Source organism: Chiloscyllium plagiosum, chromosome 1, assembly GCF_004010195.1.
Source record: "Chiloscyllium plagiosum isolate BGI_BamShark_2017 chromosome 1, ASM401019v2, whole genome shotgun sequence".
Classification (NCBI taxonomy): Eukaryota; Metazoa; Chordata; class Chondrichthyes; order Orectolobiformes; family Hemiscylliidae; genus Chiloscyllium; species Chiloscyllium plagiosum.
This window is the reverse complement of record NC_057710.1, coordinates 102,590,650-102,598,601: the sequence shown is the minus strand read 5'-3', so window position 1 is coordinate 102,598,601 and position 7,952 is coordinate 102,590,650.

Here is a 7,952-nt window from a genome sequence, read left to right as displayed (position 1 = left end):
TATCCTTGAATATTCATTTCCCAGGCCCTGTCCACTTGAAGCCATGTTTCAGTTATCCCCACAATATCGTATCTTGCCAATTTCCTAAAGAGCCTGAAGCTCATTCATCTTATTTCTAATGCTTCGTGCATTCATATATAGTATTTTTAATTTGTTACTGCCCTCACCCTCCCCATCATCTCCTATTTCACTCAACCTTTTTAGCACAATCCCTTTTTGAGTTTTCTGCTTCATTGATACAGTTGTCTTTCTTGACTTCCCTTGTTCTAACTTTCCCTTCAATTTCCTTCTTAAACATCCAGTTTGTCCCCTCCCCCCTCCCGCTACTTAGTTTAAACGTAGCTGTGCTGCAGTAGCAAACCTGCCTGCCAGAATACTGGTCCCTAACGTATTAAGGTGCAAACCATCTCTATTGTATAATTTATGTTTACCACAAAACATACCCCAGTGATCCAAGAATTTAAATCCTTGCTTCCTGCACCAGTTCCCCAGCCACACGTTCAAGTCCATTATCTCCCTGTTTCTGGCCTCACCAGCCCGAGGAACTGGAAGCAAACCGGAGATAACCACCTTGGACGTCCTGCTTTTCAGCCTTCTTCCTAGTTCTCTGAAGTCCCGCTGTAGTATGTCCCTCCTCTTCTTCCTGACATAATTTGTGCCAACATGTACCACCACCTCTGGCTCTTCACCTTCGTCCTTGAGGATTTCCTGCACTCTGTCTGTGATGTCTTTAACCCTGGCACCAGGAAGGCAACACACCATCCTTAAGTCCTGCCTGCTGCCACAAAAACCCCGGTCAGTTCCTCTCACTATGGAGTCCCCTATTACCACGGCTCTGTGCAATGTCCGACTCTTCCGCTCTGCCTCCACGCCAACTTTTGATTGATAGACCTGGCCACCTCATGGACTGGCAATGTCATCTGTCTCTACTGTTTCCAAAAGATTCAACTTGTTCCTGACAGGTACTTCCCCTAGGGTCTCTTGCACCCGTCTCCTCTGTGCCTTCCTCATCTTCCGCTCTCTTCTGCTCTTTTCTGGTATGGTCGGTGTAATAACCTCGCTGAAGTTCTTGTCAAGAAAGATCTCGTTCTCTCGGATGAGCTTAAGGTCCTCGAGTTCTTTCATCAGTGCTGCAAAATGCTCTGTCAGTAGTTGAACGTGCACACACTTTCCACACTTATACTTGGGGCAAGTCTGTGGACTTTTAATTTAGGTTAGAGGAAGAGGGTGGGAGGGAGGACCTGGGGTCTAGAACACACCCACTCAAATAACAATCACTTACCTTCCCGACCGGTTTTGCGCTCCAACTTCACTTCCGCCCAGCTCCTGCCGCTCTCTGCTGCAAAAAGTCACTTTATACAATCTGTTAGTTCTTCCAACAACAAGACACCTTCTGGCAACTCTTTGGTACTAAATCTCCACAAGTGCTGTCTCTTTGAATAGGAAATCATTTCACACCAGCACTTGACCAAAAACTGGACCGGGCCAGCCATATAGATTCTACATGTACAAAAACACGAAAGTAGATCAGAAGCTAAAAACCCTGCATCGAGTAACTCACCTCCTCATTTCTTAAAATTTGTCCACAAAGGCTGAAATCAGGAGTGTGATGAAATGCTCCCAACTTACCTGGATAAGTGCAGCCCTGACAACATTGTAGAAGCTTGACACTGTTCAGGACAAAGCAAACCCATTGTTTGGCATCTTATCCACCACCTTCAACATTCACTCCTCCATCACCGATGCTTAGCACCAACAGTGTTCACAATCTATAAGGTATACTGCAGAAATTTGCTAATGCTCCTTTGATAGCCTCTTCCAAACCAATGACCACTACCATCTAGAAGGACAAGGGCAGCATGTACATGGGAAGACCATCACCTGCAAGTTCCCCTCCAAGCACCTACTATTACAATTGGAAATGTATTGTGAGGTCAAAATCATAGAATTCGCTCCTTAATGACATGTGAATGTCATTCAGTCAGGGAGCTGCAAAGATCCATCAGGGACCTGGTCAGTAATTGGTCAGGGCTGTTCATTCAAATTAGTTAAGGGTTTAGACCAGGGTTCCATTTACAAAAAGTCAAGGGAGATCTTTATGAGGCACTGTTGTGGGAGGGAAGCTGAATAACTCAGTTGTGGTGATTGAAGGCAGCATGCCTGGATGCAGAGGGGATAACATTTGTGAAGAGGTTCTCAGCATATACAGGGGAGATTTATACAACTTGGAAGGGAAAAGGGTAATGTGGGAGAGCTTCATCAACAGTCAGCTCATCTTGGCTTTAGTGGAGGGACTGGGTATAACTTTATCTGGTGTGCTGACTGCATGGGACTCAGAGAGTGAGAAGGGAGTGTTGTTAAAATGCAAAGATGAACAATGAGATAGACAGGTTTTATGAAAACTTGGGGAAGGACAACATTACTTTCTGTCATGCTACAAATAACAAATGTGCAATGGATTTTAAAATGGTTGCCACCACACCCGAAGTGTGTGCATTACATGTTTCATCAATGAGTAAGGAGTTTTCACTTATATGTGATTTGAGGCCCTACAAAGAGCAACAGCGTTACACAGTGACCTATGCAGTAGAGGTAAATACACCCAAGAGCACTATGTGCTGTCCATGAACCTTGTGCATTAATCTACTGTGTGGATGACAACTTCTACCTCCAGTGATTCTTGACCACATCCTGCAGCATTCGGAATTAATCCACTAACAGCAATCTACTGCAATCTGGAAAGGTTCATTCTGGTTTCCAAAGTAACTATCACTTTCCAAGGTTTCATAGCTTGGACATGGTGGTGGAGCTGCTCACTTCACACTGTGGACCATAAACATTGTGAGATTCTAATGATGCTGAGGTTCTGTATCTTAAAGCTTGTAGCTGTAGCTGGATGTGCGGTTGGTCATACAGCTGATGATAAAAGGTGTACATATTTACATTGAATATTCACCCATGCCACTTGCATGCCCTCAGGAGGTTGTCATCTTTCATTCAGGGTAGTCACAGCTGGGGTGGAGGGAGCATGACCAATAGTGGAGCCCATTGGCCTTGTAGCTTTTATGAAAAGACCCTGGGGTCTTTGAGGCCCAAACCTACTGATGGTGTCTTGTCCACTGGCAGGTTCACCTTCTTTGATTTGAATGCCCAGAGGGCTGAGGGTGGCAGGCAAGGTAGAGGTGGAAGGTCCAGTAACCTATGGAATATCCAGAGAGGAGACCTCGAAACGTCCCTTTGTGTCTTTGTACCAACATACATCACTGTGCCTGCTTATGAGCATGGAGCATCTGGAGAGCGCTTAAGGTTCCTCATCCCATTCTTGCTGAGTTCCAATGGCTGAGCCCATGGAGTGTTGGAGCCTATGGAGCCCATGTAGATACAGAGGGTGCTGGACCTAGTTCTCCATGGAATTGAGAGATAGCTAGAAGCTCATATTCCAGAGGCAGCATGGTGTAAACAGCATTGATGCAATACTACAACCTCTGAATGAATTAATCCAGTAGTTCTGACAAACCTGCCTGCTCCTTCTATGTCTGCTTGTAAATTTCCATGAAATTCTTAATTGCTCAAACCATGGGGGTCTTCATTGCCTTAGGCTGAGTGGGTGCCTGGTCTCTCACAATCCCCCATGTTTCAATGATCTGAGATATTCCTTCTCTCAGCAACATCTGCAGACGTGAGATGTGAAATGCTCACCAACTTGTGCTCCCAACAACTAGGAATATGTGGCTTCCTCTTCAGAGATGGAGGAGGAGATGTTTTGTGGGGACAGCCTGCTTGGTCACTGAGACTATGCAAATGCCACTAGTACCTGTTGCAGATAAGAGAGAGAATGCGCTGCAAACGGAAGAAAACATTTGGGCATGTTTACAGTACATTCCCAGTGGCAGGAATGGATTTTTTTTTATTCACTCATAGGACGTGGGTTCTCTGGCTAGGTTGCTGTTTTGTTGTCCATCCTTCTTTGCCCAGACTGCAGTTAAGAGTCAACCATATTGCTGTTTGTCTAGCGTCACGTGTAGACCAGACCAGGCATGATTAGCAAATTTCCTTCCCTAAAGATATTTGTAAATCCAGATAGGTTTTTCCAACAATCAACAATGGTTTTAATGGTCATTATTAGACCTTTAACTCCAGATTCATAATTGAATTCAAATTTCACCATCTGTCACGGGCGGATTTGAACCTTGATTCCCAGAATATTAACTTTCTGGATTAATCGTCTTGTGAAAATATCACGAGGCCACTGCTTCCCAATTAGTACAGCAATGGACAATGCTTCCTCCTTGTTTGTCAGGACATGGAGAATTTGGTGTCATCTATGAGTGGATGCAGTGCCCACTGGCAAGGGCCAGGTAAGGAGTTGAATGTTGGGTGCTCCACAAACCCTCTTGGCTCTGTTTACCCAATTATGGGCTAGTTTCTGCTGGAATGAGCCGATGGGAGGGATTAAGTGTATTGAAAATGGCTGGAACAACTGTCCATACTCGGTGGGGATAGATGATGTGAGGACTGCAGATGCTGGAGATCAGAGCTGGAAAAGCGCAGCAGGTCAGGCAGCATCCAAGGAACAGGAGAATCGAGTTTTCGGGCATAAACCCTTCTTCAGGAATGAGGAAAGTGTGTACAGCAGGCTAAGATAAAAGGTAGGGAGGAGGGACTTGGGGGAGGGGCGTTGGAAATGCGATAGGAAATGTGATACCTATCGCATTTCCAACGCCCCTCCCCCAAGTCCCTCCTCCCTACCTTTTATCTTAGCCTGCTGTACACACTTTCCTCATTCCTGAAGAAGGGCTTATGCCCGAAACGTCGATTCTCCTGTTCTATAGATGATGAGGAGTCCCAAGTGAGTGAGTAGGCAATGCAGCCTGTGGCTCACTGTGCTGTATCCGAGACAGGTTTCCTGCAAATTCTGGTTTAGCTTTGCCGCTGGAACATTTGGAAGCCCATCAGTATGACCTCCAGCATTCATCAGTAATATTACTATTACAGTCAAATCTGGCCTATTATTATTGTAGAGAAGTGAAGCAAAAATGATAACAACATAAAATGTACTTACTGCTTCAAAAATGATTGGATATATCTTTTTTTATATATATATTACACCAAAAAGATGCACCAGATATGAAGTCAGTGTTTTGTGCAACTCCAGGAAAAGGTTATAATGATGTACTATGAAATCTGCTATCACTGATTACATTTGTGACAGAAATCCTTCTTCTCGACTGACAATAAATTAAAACAAGAGAGGAAATTACATTTCACCTCATTTTAATTCAATATCTTTTATGAGCTACTTGAGATTATGATGCCATGTATGCAATCAGGTATTGAGTTATTAATTTTTTGCATGGTCTATGGAGCAAGACCTGGACTAATGGATTGTACATTGCTTTCAAACATCGTGCAACACTTCTTTATTCTCATGGCAAGATTTACAACCATCCTTTAACTTTTGTAAATCTTTCAGGTTTATGAACTGAACTTGTGTATGGCTTACAGTTATAATTTAGTGATATAATTAAATTGATCCTCATCAAAATCCAGTTAGGATTAATTGCATCAAATTTTTCATTAAAATTGGGAAAATAACGTAAGTGCATTTTGGACCGCAGTGCTCGATTTCAAATGCTTATGGAGGTGTGCAACTATCTTCTGACAGGTTTATCAACCAAGCCTATTGAAGGGCTTTTGCCTGAAATGTCGATTTTCCTGATCCTCGGATGCTGCCTGACCTACTGTGGTTTTCCAGCACCACACTTTCGACTCTAATCTTCAGCATCTGCAGTCTTCGCTTTCATCCACTTGTGCTTGGCTGTATCCCTTCAAACATTTCTTATTAATGTATTTATCTAAATGACTTTTAAATGTTGTAACTGAATCTAACCCTAACCCTAACTTTCCATCCAATACTTCCTCTGGAATTTCATTCCACACATGAATTACTCGCTGTGTAAAAACGTTGCTCCTCATGTCTTTCTCCACTCACCTTAAAAATATGTCCGCTAGTCTTGAAATGCCCCCACCCTGGGAAAAGGACACCTACCATTCGCTTTATCTACACACCTCATGATTTTATAAACCTCCATCAAGTCACCCCTCAAATTTATGTGCTCAAGTGAAAAACATTCGAGATTATCCAGCCTGTTCCTGTAACTCCCTATTATAGAATGGGTATTATTAAGCTGGAGAGGATTCAAAAAAACATTAGCAGGATGTTGCCTGCAATGGAGAGTTTGAGTTAAAGGGACTATAACTCAAAGTCTCTATTCCAGGCAACATTCTGCTAAATTTCTTCTGAACTCTCTCCAGCTTAATAGTACTCTTTCTAGAACACAGAGACCAGAACTGAGGAACAGTACTCCAGAAGCGGCCTCACCAGCAACCTCAACTTAACATCCCAACTCCTATACTCAAAGGTTTGAGCAATGAAGTCTAGTGTGCTAATGGCTTACTAACCACCCTATCTATATGTGATGAAAATTTCAAAGAATTATGCAGCTGAATTCCTTCGTCTCTCGGTTCTATAACACTACCCAAAGCCCTGCTTGTAATTGTATAATTCTTTCCTTGTTTGCTTTACCAAAATGCAATACCTGACGTTTATCCAAATTAAACTTTATCTGCCACTCTTCAGCTCATTGACTCAACTGATCAAGATCTTGTTATAATTTTAGATAACCTTCTTCACTATCCATTATACCAACAATCTGGTGTCACCCACAAAATTACTGACTATGTATTCTTATCTAAATCATTTGTATAAACAACAAACAAAAGTGGACCCAGACTCTGTGGAACATGCCTGGTCACAGGCCTTCAGTCCAAAAACCAACCTTCCAACATCACTCTCTGTCTCCTTCTGAAAAAACCAATTGTGTATCCAATTGGCAAGCTCAGCCTGAATCCTATATAATCTAACTTTACTAATTAGTCAACATGTGGAACCTTGTCAAAGTCTTTACTAAAGTCCAAGTACAGAATGTCTGCCCTGCCCTCATCAATCTTCTTGGTTACTTCCTCAAAAAACTCCATCAGTTTCATGACACACAATTTCCCTCACATAAAATCATGCTGGCCATCTATCCCTAATCATACCTTGCCTCTCCAAATGCATATAAATCAATTGAGCCAATCTCTCCTCATGTGATGTTCCTGCCATCCCCGGTGTCAGCCTCATGAACCTCCGCTGTACTCCTTCTATGGCAATTATATCCTTCCTTAAGAAAGGAGACCAAAATCTGCATGAAATACTCCAGGTGTCGTCTCACCATGGCCCTATTTCTGAACTCAAATCCTCATGAAATGAAAGCTAATATACCATTTGCTTTCCTAATTCCATGCTGCATCTGCCTGACTGCTTTCATTGATTGGTGTACAAGGATACCCATATCCTTTTGTACATTCACACTTCCCAATACAGAGGAACCTCAATTATCCGAATACCAGTTATCTGAAAATCGGCATATCCAAAAGAGATCTCGAGGTCCCAGGAGAAACATTAGAAAGATGTGTGTCGAACACTGATCACGTCTTTTGTTTCCAGTGATTAAAAGTGCTGCCGAGAACGGTCCTGGACTGATGAGAGTGCAACCACCATCTCTAAATGACTCACCTCCCACCTCCCCCCTCTCTATCTCCCCACACTTTCTCTGGAGTTCGACACAAGGGTGTACCCTAAACCCCCCCTCCCCCCCATCCACAGATAATCTCTCCAACATTGTCCTGTACTGACTCACCTCCTAAAAGGCAGTAGCAGCAGCAGTCTTCTTGTCGGTGTCCAGTCTGGCTGCCTCAGAGACAGGATGGGGGCGCACGGGGGTGCGTGTGGGGGCAGACAGAGGGCAGTCGCGGGGACTGGGGGTGGGCGTGGAGGTAGGTGGGAGGTCGGGTTGGAGGCGGGCAGGTGTGGAGTGGGGACGAGCGGGGGGGGGTAGTGTTGGGGGCAG